The sequence below is a fragment of the Ailuropoda melanoleuca genome, chromosome 14 (assembly GCF_002007445.2).
Source record: "Ailuropoda melanoleuca isolate Jingjing chromosome 14, ASM200744v2, whole genome shotgun sequence".
Classification (NCBI taxonomy): domain Eukaryota; kingdom Metazoa; phylum Chordata; class Mammalia; order Carnivora; family Ursidae; genus Ailuropoda; species Ailuropoda melanoleuca.
The window spans coordinates 40,992,135-41,012,807 of NC_048231.1; the positions used below are offsets into that span (position 1 = coordinate 40,992,135).

General features: G+C 49.4%; 1 long non-coding RNA gene and 1 other non-coding gene across 2 annotated transcripts; one reads left to right on the top strand and one right to left on the bottom strand.

Annotated features, from left to right (window-relative positions):
- Positions 1–6,219: 6,219 nt before the first annotated feature.
- Positions 6,220–6,379, bottom strand: LOC117796161. Its single transcript, XR_004620537.1, has one exon. It is a non-coding gene; the product is annotated as a U1 spliceosomal RNA (small nuclear RNA).
- A 6,890-nt stretch (positions 6,380–13,269) lies between these two features.
- LOC109491178 lies at positions 13,270–17,051 on the top strand. The gene is made up of 3 exons (XR_002144510.2): positions 13,270–13,382; positions 16,094–16,203; positions 16,935–17,051. It is a non-coding gene; the product is annotated as an uncharacterized LOC109491178 (long non-coding RNA).
- The last annotated feature ends 3,622 nt before the right edge of the window (positions 17,052–20,673 follow it).

The window sequence follows — 20,673 nt, forward strand, 5'->3', positions numbered from 1 at the left end:
CCCATTCATCCAAGACCCCAAAGTCTCATCCCATTACAGCATCAGCTCAAGGTCCAGGTCTTCTTAAATTAGGTCCAGGTGTGCATGAGACTCCTCAAGGTCTGTGGTTCTTCTTTATGAAGAGCTGTACAATACAAGTGATCCGCCCCATGCACCCCATATGAGATGGGGGCATAGAATCACTGTCACCGCACTCCTAACCAAAAATGAGCCTCACATCCCTAAAATCCAGCCAGGTACATTGTACCAGTGCCCTGATTAGGACAGTTCTGTTCCCTGAAAGTGGTTCTCTGTGGTTCTGGTTTTATTCTTTGAGCTCTAAGTTCTATTCCTAGAATCATTCCTCATTTTCCATTACAAAGGGCCCATATTTTCAGCTGAATAGTTTCCTCAGCCTGCTTTCTGCGTTAGGAAGTTGAGGGGTCAAAGGCTTCTTTGGTTTAAACTCTCTTTTCTTCTTAGTCCACGCTGATATAATTTCTTTATAAACTGTGTGGGTTTCCTATATATCAACTTATAATCTTTTGAGACAGCTCTTCTCTACCTTGGCTTGAGACTCAGGGTATATGGGACATCATCCTTAAGACTCTTTAAAACCCTGTTTATAGGATAGAGTCTACAAGAGTGGTCCTCAACTGGAGGTGATTTTGCTACTGCCTGAGGAACATGTGGCAATGTGAGGAGATATTTTTGGCTTTCACAAGTGGTGAGGGGCTGTCATCTAGGGAGTAGAGAGCTGAAGTGATGCTAAACATCCGACAGCATGCAGAAGAGCTCCCTACAAAAGGAATTATCCAGTCCCAAATGTCAGTAGAACCAAGGTCAAGAAACACTGGTCTACAGGAACTGCCCTAAAATATTTCTAAATTCTCAAGTAAGCATCTTACAGTCACATGCTTGTCTTCGTTAAGAAATGAGCATGAAAGTGCCCCTGGGTGGCTCAGTTGGTTAAGCGTCTGCCTTTGGCTCAAGTCATGATCCCAGGGTGCTGGGATCCAGCCCCACATCAGGCTCCTTGCTCAGCAGGGAGTCTGCTTCTCCCTCTCCTTCTGCCCCTCTCCCTGCTCATGCTCTCTCTCTCTATCTCTATCTCACTTACTACCTTGCTCTCAAAAAAATAGGATCTTCTAAAAAAAGAAAGAAAAAGAAATGAGCATGCCATCAAGAGCATCGACAGCAGACTAGATCTAAGCAGAAGAAAGAATCTGTGAACTCAAAGATAGGTCATATGGATCATCCACTCAGAAGAGAAAAAAGAAGGAAAAGAGTGAAGAAAACCTATGAGAATTATGGGACATCATTAGATGAAAAATATACATATTATGGGTGTCCCAGAGGGAGGAGAAAGAGACAGAAAGCTTATTTAAAGAAATAATGGCTGAAATTTTTCTAAATCTGGGGAGAGATATGGACATCCAAGTACATGAAGCTCATAAGTCCCCAAACAGATTCAACCCAAGGAGGACTTGTCAAGACACACTAAGGAAAAAAGTGTCAAAAAATCAAAAACAAAGAATTTCAAAAGCAGCAAGAGTAAAGAAACTCATTACATACTCCCATTAGTCTATCAGTGGATTTCTTAGCAGAAACCCTGCAAGCCAGGAGAGTGGGGTAAGATATTAAAAATGCTGAAAGAAAAAACTGTCATCCAAAAATACTTTACCCAGAAAACTATCCTTCAGAAATGGAGAGATACAGACTTTTCCAGGTAAACAAAAACTGAGGAAGTTCCTCACCACTAGACCTGCCTTGTAAGAAATGCTAAAGAGAGCTCTTCAAAATAAAATGAAGGGACACTAACTAGGAACATGAAAACATATGAAAGTATAAAACTCACTGGTAAAGATAAGTATATAGTCCAGTTCAGAATACTCTAGACTGCAGCGGTGATGTTTAAATAAGTTGACTCTAGTAGAAAGGTTAAAGGAAAAATATATCAAAGACGAACATAGCTAGTGTAATTTATTAATGTATACACAATGTAAAAAGATAAAAATTGTGACATCAAAAATATAAAATGTGGTTAGAAGGATCAATGTAGAGTTTTTGTATGCGATTGCAGTTAAATTGTTATCAGCTTAAAACAGACTGTTACATTTTGTGTAAATGCCATGGTAACCACAAGGCAAAAATCTGTAGTAGACATACAAAAGGTAGAGAAAGGAATCAAAAGTTGCCACTGCAGTAAATTATCAAATCATGAAGGAAAATAGTAAGGAAGAAAGGAACTACAAAACATCCAGGAAAAAAAAAAAAAACAAGAGGCACTAACAAGTCCTTACCTGCTATCAATAATTATTTTCAATGTAAATGAATTAAATTCTCCAATCAAAAGACACTGAGTAGCTGAATTGATTTGTTTTAAAAACCCAGCTGTATGCTTCCCATAACAGACTCAACTCAGCTTCAAGGACACACGTAGGCTCAAAGTGAAGGGATGGGAAAAGATATTCCATACAAATGAAACCAAATGAGAGCAGGGGTAGATATACCCATTTTAGACAAAATAGACTTTCAGTCAAAAAGTGCAACAAGAGACAAAGTCATTATATAAAGATTAAGAGTTCAATTCAGCAGGGCATCTGGGTGGCTCAGTTGGTGAAACATCTGCCTTCAGCTCAGGTCATGAGCTCAGGGTCCTGGGATCCCTGCTCATTGGGGATCCCTGCTCAGTACAGAGTCTGCTTCTCCCTCTCCCTCCCCGTGCTCTTGCACACTCTCTCTCTGTCTTGCTCATTCATTCACTCTCTCTGTCAAATAAATAATAAATAAAACCTTTTAAAAAAAAGAGTTCAATTCACCAAAAGGTTCTAACAATTGTCAATACATATGCACCTAATATTGGAGTGCCTAAGTACACTAAGCAAATAGCAGATCAGAAAGGAGAAATAAATAGCAATGTAATAGTAGTAGGAAATGTCAATACCTCACTTTCAATGATAAATAGCTCATCCAGACAGAAAACAGACTTCGACTTGAACTACACTTTAGACCAAATGGACCTAACAGACATAGGACATTCCATCCAACAGCAGCAGAATGCACATTTTTCTTGGGTGTACCCTTAACATACTCCAGGATAGATTCTGTGGTAGGTCACTAAACAAGTCTTAACAAACTCAAGAGGATTGAAATAATATTCAATTATCTTTTCTGACTATAACTGTATGAAACTAGAAATCAATAACAAGAAGGTGGACAATTCACAGATATGTGGGACCTACAGAATCTATGGAATGGGAAAAAATATTTGCAAACTACATAGCTCTTAGGGGGTTGGTATCTAAAATACATAAGTCATACAACTCAGTAGAAAACAAAAAAACATAATCCGATTTTTAAATGGGCAAAGGACCTAATCAGACAATTTTCCAAGGACATACAAATGGCCAACACGAAAAGGTGCTCAATATCACTAATCATCAAAGAAATCCATGCAAAAAAAAAACCATAATGAGATACCACCTCACAACTACTAGGATGGCGAGCGTCAAAAAGACAAGTGGTAAAAAGTGTTGGTGTGGACGTGGTGAAAAGGGAATCCTGGTGAACTGTGGGTAAGAATGCAAGTTGGTGCAGCCACTATGAGAAACAGTATGAAGGTTCCTCAAAAAATTCAAAATGGAGCTACCATATAATCCAGCAATCTCCTTCTGAGTATGTATCTGAAGGAAATCAGCATCTCCAAGAGATATCTGCACCACCATGTTGACTGTCAGATTATTCACAGTAGCCAAGATATGGAAACGACCTAAGTGTCTGTCAACAGAGGAATGGATAGAGAAGATATTACATACAGTGGAATATCATTCAGCAACTAAAAAGAGTGAAATCTTGCCATTTGTGACAACATGGTTAACCCTAAAGGACATTATACTAAGTGAAATAGGACAGAAAAAGAAAGAGAAATACTGTATGATCTCACTCATGTGTGGGATCTAAAAACAAAACAAAACAAAAGACAAACTCGTAGAAACAAAGAAGAACGGTGGAGGCCAGAGGTTTGATGGGGAGGGGGAGGTGGGCAGGTGTTGAGCAAGGGGTACAAACTTCCAGTTATAAGATGAATAAGTTCTGGGGACCTAATGGACAGCATGGTGACTATGTTTAATAATGCTGCATTGTATGTTTGAAATTTGCTGAGAGAGTAGATGTTAAGTGTTCTCACCGCATACGCACAAAAATGGTAATTATGTGATGTGACAGATGTGTTCATTTGATTGTAATAATCATTTCAGAGTGTACATGTATAACAAATCACCACATTGTAGACTTTATATACAATTTTATCAGCTGAATAATGGAAAAAATAAATAAAATGACCAATACTATTAAATCTACCTGCATACTCCACCCTTATCCCATCACCCTGCCTTCCCCCACCCTGTGCCCCTGAATAAGTACCTACCATCCTGTATATCGTGTTTATCATTCCCTTGCTTTGTTGTAGAACTTTATTACATGTGTGTCCCTAAATGCACATTGCCCTACTTTGCTTTGTTTTGAGCTCTATAAAAAATTGTATCATGCCATGGATATTATCCAGTTTTTACTGTGCATTGTTTCTAAGACAATATTGAACTTGGCTATATTTCATTTTTATGGCTATATAATATTCCATTGTAGTAATGCATCACAATTCATTTATCCATTCTTTTAAGGGAATATGAGCTATTTCCAGATTTTTGCTCTTATGCACAATGCTGCGTTTAACATTCTTGGACATATTTCCTGGCACACATATGCCAAAATGCCTCTAGGCTCTCTTAACTAGGACTGGAACTGATGAGTCATGAGTATGCACTACCTTTAACTCCACAGGATATCAAATAATTTTTTTAAGATTTGTAATTTTATTTATTTGAGAGAGAGAGCGAGAGAGTGGCAGAGGGAGAGGGAGAAGCAGACTCCCACTAAACAGGGAACCTGACACAGGGCTCGATCTGAGGACCCTGAGATCATGATCTGAGCTGAAGGCAGATGCTTCACCAACTGAGCCAACCAGGCACCCCTTAAATCATGTTCTAAAGTATTGCACCAACCCTGACCAATGGGCAGGGTGGGTCTCACATTCCTGGGTCAGGCAGTGCTCAGGAAGGACAATCTCACTGGGCTTAACCTCCCTGCCCAAGCTGCAGTGACTTGGGATGAAGGTCCTGCTAGGTGGGTGACCCTCTCTTGCGGCCAATAAACACCCATTGATGTCACACTTTGGCAAATCACAGTGCCTGACTTAATCATTTATTGTGGAGGCATTCATTTCAAAGACAGCTATCGCCATCCCAATGACAAGATAAAGTGCATGGCCACCTCCAAAAGATGTTGGTTGATTTTGACAAGTGACCACTTAGGTCACTTGCTTTTTCTTGTCCTACACTTTCACTTCCTGCTGTTATGTTTTTCGGGCAGTCCCACTCACTCTCTCTCTCCCTCCATCCCCCACCACTGACCTTGTTTTGTGGCCACACCTGTCCTGTGTAATTTCCAGGTCTTGTATTTTAAAAGTTTTTCGAAGTTTCCTAGTAGTTGTAGCTGAAGGGCTTCTTGCAATCATAAGAATCACCAGGCTAGGTCCAACCACAGCAATGGTTATTAATAAGCTGAGACCTGCACAAAACAGGTAAAGCTAATATGAACATGAATGTATAAGTATTTACACGGATATATACTTCCCTTTCTCTAGGAATGGAATAGCTCAATTATACAGCAGGTGTATGTTTAACTTTGTAAGAAACTGCCAAACTTTTCCAAAGTGGTTGAACTATTTTGCAGTTCCACCAGCAATATGAGGGTTCCAATTCCTCCACAGCCCTCACAGCCTTTTTCATTTTAGCCTTTCTATTGTTGTATAGCTTTATATCATTACGGAAATTTGTATTTCCCTAATGAATAATGATGTTCGGTATATTTGCATGTGCTTGGTTGCCATCTGTAAAATCTTTGGTGAAGGGTGTGTTTAAAATCTTTAGCCTATTCAGGGGCGCCTGGGGGGCACAGCGGTTAAGCGTCTGCCTTCGGCTCAGGGCGTGATCCTGGCGTTATGGGATCGAGCCCCACATCGGGCTCCTCTGCTATGAGCCTGCTTCTTCCTCTCCCACTCCCCCTGCCTGTGTTCCCTCTCTCGCTGGCTGTCTCTATCTCTGTCAAATAAATAAATAAAATCTTTAAGAATAAAATAAAATAACATCTTTAGCCTATTTAAGAAGAAAGTTGTTCAGACATGGGAGAGCACGAACACAGTCCACCACTACTATAAGTTATCCCATCAGGTTTCTGTCTTTGGGGAAAGCAAAGGGGTCAGCATATCCTAAGTGCAAGGGATAAGCCCACCCTAGGAAAACCATTTTCATGATCCTGTTATCTCCCTTCAGTTCATTTGTAATTGGATTCTTTTTCCTCTTACTACTGAGCTTTAAGAATTAGTTTTATATTCTAGATGTAAGTACTTACCAGTTAGATTACTCACGAGTAGTTTTCTCTCCGTCTGTGGTTGATCTTTTCACTGACATAGCGTCTCCTTCAGAGCAGCAGTTCTGTTACCCTTGTTATGAAACCTACGTCGTTAATCCGGTCATTTATGGATTATGCTTTCAATGTCATACCTGGTAAAATTTTGCCTGAACCAAGGTCACAAGGGTTTACTCCCAGTTTTCCTCTAAAAGGTTTGGTTTTAAGTTTTACAATTTGGTCTATGATCTATTTTGAGTTAATGTTTGCCTGTGATATGGGAAGTGGATCAAAGTTCTCTGTGTGTCCAACTCTTCCAGCACTTCTTGTTGAAATGACTCTGCAGAATTTCTTTTGTGTTTGTAAAAATCAGTTGTCCAAGTATGTATGGGTCTATTTCTGGACTCTGTTCTGTTCCATTGACCTACCTGTCTATCTTTACACCAACCACACGTAGTCCTGATTACTGTAGTTATATAAGCGGTCTTGAAATGAGGCCGTGTTAATCCCCTAACTTTGTTCTTTGTGCTTATTTTGCCTATCTGAGGTCCTTTGTATTTTTATATCAATTTTAGAATCAGCTTGTCAATTCCTACAAAAAGGCCTGTGGGATTTTGATTGGGATTGCATTGAATCTATAGATAAGCTGGGGAGATTTAACATTTTAAAAATATTGTCTTCTGACCGAAAAGTACAGTATAGTCATCCATTTACTCAGGTCTTATTTATTTTAGTGATGCTCTGCAGTGAGTTTACTTTAACATATTAAACATTCCTTTGGAAAATTCCTTCCTATCTTAACCGCATCCCCCCCCACAAGATACATGTTGGCAATCATCCTCCAAGCATATGACCCATGGATATATATCTGAAGGGTTTCATGACTGAGGGTTTACTAAATAAACAACAATAGCTATACCCCTCAGGATCCAGGAAACCTTGTTGCCAAAATACCTGGGAGATTTATGCTATCCCTAACCCCCTCCCAACTTGAAGGTATATAATGGGCCAGTGCAGCTCTTTCTGCCGCCAGGTCCTATCCCCATGCTTTAATAAAACCACCTTTTTGCACCAAAGGATGTCTCAAGAATTCTTTCTTGGCCGTTGGCTTCAAACCCTAACATCTTCCCTACATCAAATATATTAGCAAAACGTTGTTTATAATGTGCCATTATTATCTTTTTAATATTTGTAAATGATTTGCAAGTGATGTCACCTTTCTCACTCCTAATATTTGGTGCTATCAATTTCCCTCTGCATACTGCTTTAGTGCTGTGCAGCATATTCTGATATATTGTGTGTTCATTTTAGCTAAATTAAAATTCTTCATAACTTCTCTTTTAATTCCTTCTTTGACCCTTGGGTTATTCATAAGTGTGTTATATTTAGTTAAATATTTGTGGATTTTCCAGATTTCATTACTGATTCCTGACTTAAATCCATTGTAGTCAGAGAAAACACTTTGTATAATTTGAATCCTTTTAATTTATTGAGACTTGACTTACTGCCCAAAACGTGGTCTTAGTAAATATTGTGTGCACTTGATGAAAATGTACATTCTACTCATTGTGCAGAGTGTCAATTAAGTCAAGTTGGATGGTAGTTTACCATTGTATCTTTGATGGTTTTTCTATTTTTCCTATCAATTATCAAAAGAGGAATATAATTATAGATTTGTCTATTTCTCCTTACAGTTCTACCAATATTTGTTTCATGTATTTTTTAAGCTTTATAAGTAGGTTTATTTAGGATTGTTACCTCTTCCTCATTAATTTATACCTTTCCCATTATGAAATGGTCTTCTTTATACCTGACAATAATCAATGTTCAGAAATTTACTTTAATAGTAATATAACCACATGGTTTCCTTTCAACTAGTGTTAACATGGTACATCTTTTTCCCGTATATTCTAACTTGTGTCTTTATATTTAGCTTTTGTTTCTTATAGACAGCATATACTTGGGACTGGCTTTTTTATCCAATCTGAAAATCTTTGTCTTTTAATTTAGGTGTATAGACCATTTTCAGTTAGTGTGAATGTTGATATGAGTAGGTTTTAGCCTTTCCTCTTGCTATCCATTTTTTTTTGTCCCAACCCAATACATAAAGGGATTTGGAGGGAGAACAAAAAATATGAATGGACACTTAACCAAAGATGATAATAGAGTGGCAAATAAGCATATGAAAAATTCTCAACATCACTTTTCATTATGCAAATGCACACTGCGGCCACAATGAAATACCCTGCAGACTTGTTACGAGGCTAAATGGTTGTCCTTAGTCAGTGCTGGCAGGGATGTGAATGAACTAGAACCCTCACACACCAAAGGGGAGAGTGAGAAATAGTACAAATATATTGGAAAACAGCTTACAGTTTTTTAAACACTTAAACACACCTACCATACGACCCAGCCATTCCACTCCTAAGTACTTACCCAAAAGAAAAGAAGCCTTATGTCCATACAAGTACCTGTACATTTATGTTTATGTCAGCGTATTTGTCATAGTCCAAAGCTGGAAATAACTAAAATGTCCACCAACAGATGAAAAGATAACTTGTTCCTTTATCCACACAATGGAAAGTTAGCAATAAAAAGGAATGAACTATTGACAGATGTTACAACAGGGAGGGATCTCAAAATAATTCTTATGAGTGAAAGAAACCAGACACAAAGAGTGCATATTTTATGACTCGATCTGTATAATATTTAGAAGATAGAAACTACTCTGCAGTGACAGAAAACAGATCAGTGTTTTCCTGGGGAGGGAAGAGGGAAGAAAGAAGCAGGAAGGAACAACATTACAGAAGGACACAAAGATAATTTGGTGATTGATTTGTTCATCTTCTTGATTGTAATGATGGATTCGTAAACATATATATGTCAAAACTTATCAAACTGTGCACTGCAAATGTGTGCAACTAATTGTGGGTCAATCATATCTCAATAAAGCTCTTTAAAAAATACATCTTAAATTCAAATTTATCACTAAGAGAATACAAATAAGAATGAGGTCTTCCAAAACACTAGAGAAAGTAAAATAGTGAACAGCTCACAAAGCCAAGGACAGAGAAAGAACAAGGAAAACAGAGCATACATAACGGACGTATCAACAAACATGTCTGTTTTGACAATACTCTAAATAAAACAATCCAAATATGCACACTTTTCCCAAGGTACACCTAAAATAAAATACTTGAATGTTAAAAAGGAAAGGATAGCAAAGACATGTTGCACAAATAAGAAAAAGGGTCAGTAAAATGAATACCAGATGAGGCTAAAAAAGACAAACAGCAATTTGGTCTGAGGAACAATTCAAGAACCAATGAAAGCATAACAATGATTAATCTTTAAGCAGCAAATAACTTATCATCAAAATCTATAAAGGAAAAGTTAAGAAATACCACAGTAAATTAATAGCGAAAATGTAAATGTGAAGTCCTGATAATGTTAACCCCAAGGCCCAAGTTATATAAATCGTGTTTTGTTTCATTCTTTTGAGGGCCAGTAGCTGCACACCTGCAGGAACTTGAATGAAATAGCCAGGCCTTCCACAGATTTACCTAAGAGGGGATTAGCATGTTTTGCAACTCAATTATTTTTCACCAACATAAATGCCTGTATTAAAGAAGTCAAGAAAAATATCCACACCAGCAATTGCAGTGTGATGAGAATATAACAAGAATGATGATGAAGCCAGACATCAACTGAGACCCACCATTGTGTGCAGTTTCGTTAGCCTAAGACCCTGCACAAGGTCTATGCCCCGTTAGAAGTCAAGTGGGTGGGGTGCCTGGGTAGCTCAGTTGGTTAAGCGTCCAACACTTGGTTTCAGCTTGAATCATGAGCTCAGGGTCCTGGGATCAATCTCTGCGTTCGGCTCCAGGTTCAGCATGGTGTCTGCTTAAGATTCTGTCTCTCTCTCTCCCTCTGCCCCTCCCCCTGCTTGCACTCACTCATGCTCCCTCTCTCTAAAATAAATAAATGAACAAACAAATAAATAAATAAAATCTGAAAAAAAAAAGTCACCTGGGTGCTTCTCGCAAATCCCTGGGGGGGTTACACTCTCCCACTCCCTCTGGCCCAAGGCCCCTGACTCCAGTCCTTCCACAGCTCCCAATACTGTTCTCCTCCCCCAAGTCAAAGTGAACCCAAGTGCAGAACTACAACGCTTTTCCTTGTTTTTCCAAACCCTCCTTCCGGAGCCCCTGTGTGGCAGCTGAGTCCACTAAGGTCTGGGGAGATGGAAGGAATTTGCAGCTCAGAAAGTTGAATGCCTTACACATCTTGCCCCAGGGTTCACCAAGCCCCTTCCCTGGAGTCAGGCAGAGCTCCTGCTTCCTTCCTACCAGGTATCCTCCAGCTAAGCCACACATCCTTCTGTCCCTCCCATCCCTGGCTCTCTCTCTCCAGTCCCCTCCTTCAGCAACTCATCGGGCTGCTCCCCACAAGGATGTCTCTGGTGCAGGAGGTAACATAATGACCTTGGTACCTACTTTCCAAGGTCCTGGCCACGCGAGCTTTCGTACGTTGTGGTGTCGAGCCTGCCACAGCTCTAGGGGCACACACTGCTGTCAGCCCCAGTCAGATGGGACCATGAAGCTGGCAGAGACTGAGAGACGTGACCCAGACCAGGAAGGGAGTGTGCAGTCGGGATCCAAAATGGGTTTCTGTTGCATGCTGGCATGAGTGGTAGGAGCTGGCTATTTAAAAATGCAGATTCTAGAGTATTTCTGCAGCGTCCCGAGCGGCACAGCAGCTGTTCCATCTGGCTCTGGGTTGCTCCGTGTTTCAACACCACACACTTAGCTTGTGTCAGAGGGGTGTGTGTGTGTGTAAGAAAGGAACAGCGTGTGAGAAACACATGTGTGCACATGTGAGAGAATGTGTAGTGCACATGTGAGTGTACACGTGTACTGCACTGCCGGCGTGTGCACATGTGTGCATGTGTGAGAGTGTGCCCGTGTGTGTGCACATGTGTGTACGCATGTGTGAGCGTATGCACATGTGAGAGGGTGCTTGTGTGTATGTGTGTGTGAGTGTGCATGTGTGTGCACGTGTGAGCATGCATGTGTGAGCATATGCACATGAGAGGGTGCTTGTGTTATGTGCATGTGTGTGTGCACCTGTGAGCATGCACGTGTGAGCGTATGCACGTGAGAGGGTGCTTGTATGTGCTTGTGTGTATGTGCATGTGTGTGCACATGTGAGCATGCATGTGTGAGCGTATGCACGTGAGAGGGTGCTTGTGTGTATGTGCATGTGTATGAAGGAGTGTATACATGTGTGTTGTGTGTGTGGGTGGGTGTCCATGAGCACTTGGGTCTGGGGGCTGAGGTCCCTCTCCTCCCCTGCCTGGGTGGCCACCCCCTCCCTCTCAGCCAGCCCAAGGGGGAGGCAGCTCCCCCACCCCTCTGCCCCCCCGGGCCCATCCCCCCACTGAGCGACTCTCCCCTTGACAGTGAGTTGGGGCAGTCTCTGAGGCCCCCCGTGTTTGTGCCCTCTCTTGGATGGTAGGAACACCGCCATGGCTGGGGGGACACTAGACCCAACGCTCAGGTGGTGGGAGGGGGAGAGGGATGAGTCTGGGGGGTTAGTATGGCTTTGGAACCAACTTGGCTCTTCTGATGACAACCTGCCTTGTTCCAGATGGTTCCTGTGCAAGCTCCCCTTCGTTAGCATGCTAATTTATTCTGACTCATCATCGGGAAGCTGCTGCAGGCGGGGCTGGCGCACACCTCGATGCCAGAGCACGACCCGGGGGCTGTGATTCCCAGCTGGAACAGGAGCCCTCCCCGGGGGCTGTCACCAACGCCGGGAATAAAGAGAACAGTTGGGGACGAGGCTTCGGCGGCAGCCTGAGCAGCTTGTAATCTCCCCTCCGGTGGCCCTGACATTCTGTGACAGGATCGGGAGAGCAGGGCTGGAGACGCAGACTCTGGGAGCGCTCGTGCTGCGAAGGTCCTGGTAGAGCACGAATGTAGCTGAAACATAGGGAGGCATGGGGAAAAAAGACCCAAAGCAGAGACCTCAGTCTGACATTTCTCTGTCAAAGCCAGTGCCTGGGCGGGGCAGAGCCTCCAGGTGTGGGCCCAGGTCCCGGCCTCACCTCTGTCCTCTGGTCGCAGGCGTGCAGCTCACCAAGGCCAGGATCCGGGGACAGGCGGGAGGGAAGGTGGAGCCTCTCACCGCCCCGTGCGCACCACCAGCAGACCTGTGCCTCCCACTGCAAGGCTCACGAGCCCGCCCAGAGACATCTCCTGCTCACCAGGGTAAGCACAGCCCCTGCCAGACACCTGTGAGCTCTCTACAGCAGCCGGGCGGCTGTGAGGCAGGAGAGACAGGGCAAAGACCTGGTCCTCCAGGACAGCCCCAGCGGTAAGCTGGCCCTGGACGGGCCTTCCCTGCCTCGCCCCACCACACCCTGGGCGCCTCGGGGAAACCCAGCCTGCGAGGGGGGCAGGGAGGCAGGCCCTGCCTTCAGAACAGCACTCTGACCCATCGAACTGGGCAAAACTCACCAACATGGCCACGCTGACCACTGGGGCCTGGAAGACAGGAGATCCATCCTGGCCAAGGTTCCCAGGTAAAACTCAGTGCCCCCCACAGGCTCCCTACCCAGGCCTCCCCAGGCCTCCCTCCCACCCAGGGCTGCTGGCTGCCCTCCTGGACCTTGAGGCTCCCTGCCACTCAGCCCCCAGTGCTCTGCAGAGAGGAGTTCCCTGCCCCCTGGGAGACAGTGACCAAGTTACCAGGACACAGTGAGCAGGGTTCTGGAATCCCCAGCGCCCCTTCCACATTGTCTGCAGTTTCCTGGCAACCGGAGGGCCTGTTTCCACTGAGAAGGAGGGAGTCTGAGCCGGGTGCTGGGCCCCGTGCGCGCTGGGCAGCCCTGGGCGCTGGTCGTAAGGACCGGGAATGTCAGCATGAAGCAGGTGCTGAGGCTCCCCCACTCGTGGGAACACGGTGGAGGCAGACGGCCATGTGGGGGGAGGCCCAGGGACCAGGATGCCCCGGGGTGGGGGGGAACACTGGTGGGGAGAGGTCAGAGCCCACTGGTGTCCTGGTGCCGGGATGACACTGGAGACCCACCCCCACCCCCACACTTTCTGCTGGGAACGATCGGTACTGTCATCTCTCTCCCTCTGGGAATGCTCGGCCCCCCACCCGGCCGGGCCATGAGAGTGGCCACCTCGGCTGCAAGAGAGGGAGACAGAAGGAGGAGCGGCGGGCTCTGTGATAGTCTTCCTGTCCACAGCACCCAGCTAGAGCAGTGTTCTCCCTCCAGAAAACAGGCAGCAAGGAACACCACCCGCCACGTGGTGGGTGAAGGGCGAGTGCCTGTCCACCCCAGCCCGCCCAGGACAGTCCTCGGTGCATCTGGGGCCCTTACGTAGGTGTTGGAAGGAGCCAGCGATCCCACGTGTCCTGGGTGCATGGAAAGTCGTAGAGACTGAGACACCCTGTCTGAACTCCAGAGCCGACCAGGAGAAGCACCAGTCCGGGAAGAAGGCCTGTGTGAAGGGGGAGCAGGGAAGGCTGGGGGAGGCCGGCCTGGCCGGGGTGGGCGGCCCGGCAGGACCCCCATGCGAGATGATTTCAGAAGCACAGGGGCTTGGATGTGACTCGGCACGGCCCGGGAGCCATGCAAGGTGCACCACTGACTTCATCAGCAAGGTGCGTCAGACAGCCGTGGGGTACCCCCTCTTGCAGGGGGTTGTCACGTCCTGACCCCGGCCGCTGCGTGCCCACCTGTCTGGGAGGAATCCCTGCTATCACCTTGCTACACTAACACCTGTTAAGTGGGACACAGGTGCTGGATGGTGAGCCGAGTTCACCAACAGGCCACAGACAAAGTGAGATCGAGAAGTCTAGACACACAGGTTCTGGAGGAAGGGCCCCATGCCTCCAGGAGGCACGCAGGAAGGTCAAGGCAGGGCACAGGGAGAGAGGCAGGACCTGGGGCTGTTCCCGGGGTCTGCAAGAGGGGTATGTTGCGATTCCCGAGCTAGGGTCTGATTGGTCCAGTAGAACCCCAAGAGTGGGGTTTTGGTCAGCCCTGTGGGGGTCTTCTCTGGGGGGAGCACACAGGGGGAAGGCCCGGGCTCTAGGGAGACCTCAGGGAGTCTAATCGGGGACGTGCATTTGCTTGGGGCTCTGCAGCTGCCCTCTGATGGCTGCACTTGCGTGGGGGGGGTCCATGTGTGGCTCCCAGGCCACAGAGCCACATGGCATCATGCAGCAGCTGAACCACACTCCACACAACCCCACCCCTGGTGAGGTGGGTGGGAGGCAAGTGGGAGAGAGAAGAGGGTCAGGGAAGCTGTGGGGATCGTGCCACGGTGGCCACAGAGGGTCCCACACTGGTGGTCACAGTGTCTGTGTGGTGGCGTCCACAGCCCGGCCACACCTCGGCTCAGACTACAATGTGTGGTTTTAAAAAAAATCACCTGAACTTCTAGGTTCCTCCTCATTTTCCAAGCCTTATTCTCCAAACTCCCTTTGATTCTGTGGATACCTGATGATGTCCCCCCACTAAGTTCCCTTTCTGCTTCAATGATCCACAGTTGGGTTCTGATTTTTGCAACCAAGAAACCTGAGTAACTCAAACATGGGTTCCAGGAGTGGGGTGAGGGTGACAAGCCACAGTGGAAGGGGCTGGGGCCAGCCACACATGCCTCGCGGGCGTTTGGAGGGTAATGATGCCGCCCAGCACATATGGCACTGATGCCTCAGAGCGACACCTGGGATGGCCGGAGGAAGCTGGCAAGGACCGCCGGCTTGGGACGCCGAGCAGACCCAGGCAGGGGCCTTACAGGACACAGACCCTGGCAGGGGATGTACAGAACAGAGATCCTAGCGGGGGCTGCACAAAACACGGGTGATTCCAGCTTCTGGGTAGCTGTTGTCAGAACTGGGGCTTCAAAGAAAGAAAACACACTCCAATCCCAATTCCTGGTTTAGAGACTGAACCCGGATCCTAGCTGAGACTGCCTTAGGAAACGTCTGGCCTCTAGCAGATGCAGGGACGGAGGCCACCGCTCCCTTCAGAGGTGACTCCTTCCAGGCACAATGTCGACTTTGGGACGCACAGACTCAGAGTGTCTCTGATGTGACCCAGGGCCACCATCCACAAAGAATGGGCCCCCCAGGATTTAGAAGGCGCTTTGAATGCCTCTGCGGTACGCAAATCAGAGAGGGCGCTCAGGGGACCTGGGGTAAGTGGCGTTCTGAGCTGTCTGCTCCGAGGTGCACCTGGGGTGCTCCGCTAGCCCTCCCACGGCTCGCTCCGGTTCCCGAGAGTGTCGCTGGAAAAGCACCCAGCGGAACAGTTAGCTCCTGACCCTGGACTGAGGAGGAGCCCAGTGGGGACCCAGTGCCCTGCCTACTGCCAAACCCCAGAGTTTCAGCACGTTCCTGGAGGGAGTCAGACACATAGGCACCGTCCCCCAAAGACGAGGAATGCACTTACTGCCCAAGTGCGGCTGGTGAGGATCAGAGGCGGACATGGGCGTCGACGTCACCCGGGGCTGGATCTGGCAGCAGCTGCTCCGGATGTGGGGGCCTCGTGGGGGAACCAGCCAAGCACCTGCTGCCCCGTGTGCTGGCAGATTTGGGCAGAAGCTTCTCCCCGCTCTTGTCTCAGGCACGTACCCCAGTGCGGCCCACAGAAGTTTGGATCGTTCCACGGGAACCCGGGCCACGTGGGGACCTTACGCTGCAGGACGTGGCACCTGGCCTGCCAGAGGACAGAAGGTAAGCCCGCGAGGAGGCATGACCTCCCAGCGGAGCTGTGTGTCCGAGAGTCTGGTGGCCTGGGACTTGCCGGGACATCCCGCCTTGTCCCGCAGCTGCTAAGAAAGAGGCAGCAAGCACAGGGCCCTTGGAGTGTGGAGGAAAGACCTCCCAGGGCAGAGCCCCCAGCTCCACGTGGGACAAAGCCAAAGCAGAGCCCATGGATGGTCCCTGAGGAGCGGGGACGTCTGCAGGGGTGCAGACAGGAATTCCATGCAGGTTGCACCAGTGGCCCCAGTGGGAGGACCCTCTGCAGCCCCTGACCCCCCTCACGTGGAGAAACAGCGCCCGGCTCAGGCCAAGGGGGCTGCGGACCCCGATAGTGGGACAGCAAATGCCGAGGGGGCCCGAGCTGCCGCGGTGGTGGGACGCTGCACCCACCCTGCTCCATCACCAAGCAGCTGTGTCCCCGTCCAGTATCTGTTGCACCTGGGGCTCCCTCCATGGCCAGCTGGGGGGGCGTGGTCCACCAGGTAGGGGCCCAGTTCACAGACGGCTACACCTGTTGCTTGCTTACGAGAGCCCCAAGGGGCCTGTTACCCGTTGTGGACCCAGTGCCCGGTCCCTGCTCTGCCCTGGCCACACCCTGCATGTCCACCAGGTCTGCGGGCCCCCAAGAGGCTCAGGCAACCCCAAACGAGATTGTCAAGATTGTCGAAAGCCCATTTAAAGCACATGGTAATTACTTCCAGGGGGTTTATCGTCCTGGAGAGTCGCGAGCCACGCCCCCCCAGCCAGGAAGGCCACATTTCACCATCAAGGACACGACCCTGGGTATTTACAGACGGTAATGAGACTGTCCACTGCTCGCTGTTGCCATAAATAAGCAGCAAAACTGCTGAGTTTCACGCAATTCTCCCTGATTGCCTGGAAGGCGCCATTATTTTAATAAAAAAAGTAATCAGCCAGCCTCCCCAGCATCTCAGGCTCGGTGTTAATTACAGAGCGGCGGGCGGGGAGCAGCACGTTGCCTGTCATCACGGGGGGTGGGGGGCTCTTTTATGTTAAAAAGAGTGAATTTAAAGAAAGAGGAAGCATGTGCTCCCCTTAACAATAACAGTGATCATGCGGGACGGCCTTCTGACCCACAAGACAGACACTGCTACCCCCACGGGTCTTCCCGGGGTCAGGGCAGCCACCGGCCTCCTCCACGCCCATGCCTCTTGGTTCCCCGGGGAGCAGGGGAGCCAGAGGGGACCCCAGCACCATCCGGGCCAAAGCCAGGGAAGGAGCAGCGCTGGGCTGGGCTTCCCAGACAGTGCGGGGACAGGGGAAGACCCAGGTGTCGGGCTTCCTTCCCTCTTTCACCCCCTGTGTCCTCTGTCCTGCACCTTCCCCCTGCCTGGAGCACGACGCAATGCCGGAGGTGGGGCAGTCGTCTTGCAACCGTGAGGCTATAAGCAGAAGAACAAAAGCTTCATTAGGGATGGCTGGCCAGAAATACAGGCGGTGCCGAGGCCCAGGGAGCAGAGTTCCGAGGCTGCCTTACTCCACGGTGCCCGTCACACCAGAAATGTCCAGCCCATTCAGTGAAGAAACTGTTGTGAGTTTTATTTAATCCCTAAGTGGTTCGTCCAAGAATAATTGTTACTAATTTAAAACAAACAAAGCCACTAGAGAAATTTTAAGTGGCCTCATCTGTAACTGTGGGCTCCCTGATACCGGGCTCCTGCATGTCCTGGGCCCACACTGCTGCTGGCCCCTAGGACGTCGGGGGGCACCCTCTGACTTTGCGGCCAGTGAGATCGGGCAGAAGTGATTGTGTCCCTTCTGGGAGCCTCCTTCAGTTGTCAGTCTCTTTCCCTGTTTGGACAAATGTGAGGGCACGTGCCTGCTGGGGGGCAGCTGCCCTGGGACCCTCTGCAGGCTGTGGGGGGGGCGAGAGGTGAGCCGGGGGAGTCCCCGGGGCTGGTGATGGCTTGTCAGCCTCTTCTGAGGAACACGAACAGAGGCCCTTGTGTCAGAGGACACGGTGGGGAAAAGTGAAGCCGGGGAGAAATGAAGTCTCCTACTGCATTGGATATTGAGGCTTTAACTGCAACCCTGCACTGAGTTTCAGAATGAATAGGGAATGCACCGCTCGATTTCTGTTCACTTTCCCAGTACAATCATTTGGTGGCACGGCGCATGGCCTGTGAACCAGCACCACAGGCTTGTCTCACGCCCTCCCTGAAGTGAAGGCCTCTTCCCTCGCGCCGTCCTCAGGCACCACCTTCTGTTCTGAACGGGATAGCGCCCACAGGGGCTGGTGTTCAGGGCTCCTCCTGGCGTCTGGGCGATCGCTGTTTCCCGTCTCATCAGGTCCAGGAAGCTCTGCCGTCCCTGTGGCCAGGGTCACACTACATGTTAATGGGATCGTCAGAACTGGCCACTGTTGAGAGACTGGCCAGGAAGGGTGGGCAAGGCCTGCGTGCAGTGCCCGGAACCCTGTCCATCCCCGGGATCCCGGGGCCCCAACCTTCCCCTCCCCTCCCTCTTCTACCCCTCAAGCCGCCTCTCCAGGGCCCTCTCCCCTCCCGTTCCCGGAGACACACCGCCGGGCCCTGCAGACAGAATCCAGGTCCTGTGTCCTCTGGCAAATGTCAGGGCCCCGGGGTCCTGGGCCTGTCAGCAGCTGCCTGGCGAGGCCGGCTCCCAAGCCCGTGGTGGGGTACACAGGGCAGCGGTCAGGAGGATGGGGGCTTCTGGTTTCCCTGCAGGCCCAGCCCAGGGGAGACAACCCCAAAGTCCCTTCGACCTGTCCTGGCAAATGTCACCAGGCCCGTCCCTGACAGGCAGCCTGCAGATGCGAGATGGCGCAGTGGGGAGCACTAATTGCCGCTAGCCCCAGGCCCCCACTCGCAGACGCCCCAACCGTCTCCAGTCAGTGGGCCCCACGCGGACAACAGGGCCGTGTGGCAGCCGGGTGCAGACTCCGAGGGGTCGCCTGATGGAATTGGTGGTAGAAAATCTACTTTGTAATAACGCTGTTCCTAAAAGTGAAATGCCATTTAGAGGCTCTGTTTCCGAGGGAAAGCAGGCTTTATGTCCATGTGCGTCTTGGAGAAGCAGGCACCTCTCCGCTCACTGCCCCGGCTGGGCCCAGCGTGGGGTGTGGGGCCCGGGACCTCCACAGGGACGGTGCCTGGCAGGGGTCTCTGTGAAGCTGCCGTTTAGAGGGAAACCAAATGCCTCTGCCCGCCCTCGGCCCCAACAGTGGGCACCAGCAGGATGGGACCCAGAGAGCAGGCGGGGGGCCAGCTGGGGAGACCAGCGGTGCCAAGGGGCAGCCGTCTCCTGGCTCGTCTAGGAAGGAAGCAGGATTGAAGACCCTCGCTCCCTCCAGCCCCCAGTCGCTGCTTCACTCAGCTCGGCCCGAGTCTGTGCCACTTACCTGCAGAGCCAGGCAGTGAGATGGCTGCTGGCACCGTCTCAGAGGGGCCGTGGCTGAGCCACAGAGCCAGCAGGTGGCCATGCGGGCACAGGAGCCTGGGTCTGCAGCCAGCTCCTGGGTCTGGAGGCTAATTTCTTGCTGAGTCTGGACTCGGAGGGGTTGGATGGCACCGGGTAGGGGAGGAAGCCTGGCCACAGGTGAGGGGTCACTCACGTGGCTGTCCTGACGGAGCCTGAGGCTGGAGACGTCACAAGCCTTCCTAAGCCACATGGCCAGGACACTTGGTGGCCTCCTGCGTGACCTGGGCTTCCCTACAGCACGGGAGCCGGATTGCAGGGGGGCTGCCGCAGAGGGCCCGGTGAAACTGTCTCACCTTTAGGGCCAAGAAATCACACAGCATCACACCCCCCACGCTCTGTTCACCTGCCGAGACCCCACGGAGACCAGCCCTATTCAGGAAGGGAAAGGAGGCTGCCTGATGGGGGACGGTGAGCGCCTGCACGGGCCTTAGGGGAGCAAGACCGACTCACCCAGCTGTGTCTCTCTGTCTCTGTCTCTCTCTGTCTCTCTCTCTCTGTCTCTAACTCTCTCTGTCTCTGTCTCTCTCTCTGTCTCTGTCTGTCTCTGGATCTCTCTGTCTCTTTCTCTCTCTGTCTCTCTGTCTCTAACTCTCTGTCTCTCTGTCTCTGTCTCTCTGTCTCTCTCTCTCTGTCTCTCTGTCTCTGTATCTCTCTGTCTCTGTTTCTCTCGCCCCCCTCTCCAGCCCTGGGGGGAGCAGCTGCCATGACACGAGGCCGCTCTGTGGAGAGGCCCGTGTGACAAGGAACTGACCTCTCTGGCCAGCAGCCAGTGGGGACCTGAGGCCACCAGGAGGCCAGCGAGGGGGCCTGGAAGCGGGCGCCCGGCCGAGCCCTCAGCCGCCGCAGCCCCGGAGCAACCCGGAGGCACGTGGCTCACCCCGGGTCCTGAGCGTGGACACGGCGAGGCGGGAGCAGGAGCGGTTCTCAGCCTCTCAGCGCGGGCTGACGGACACACAGCAGCAGAGAAGGAGACGTGCT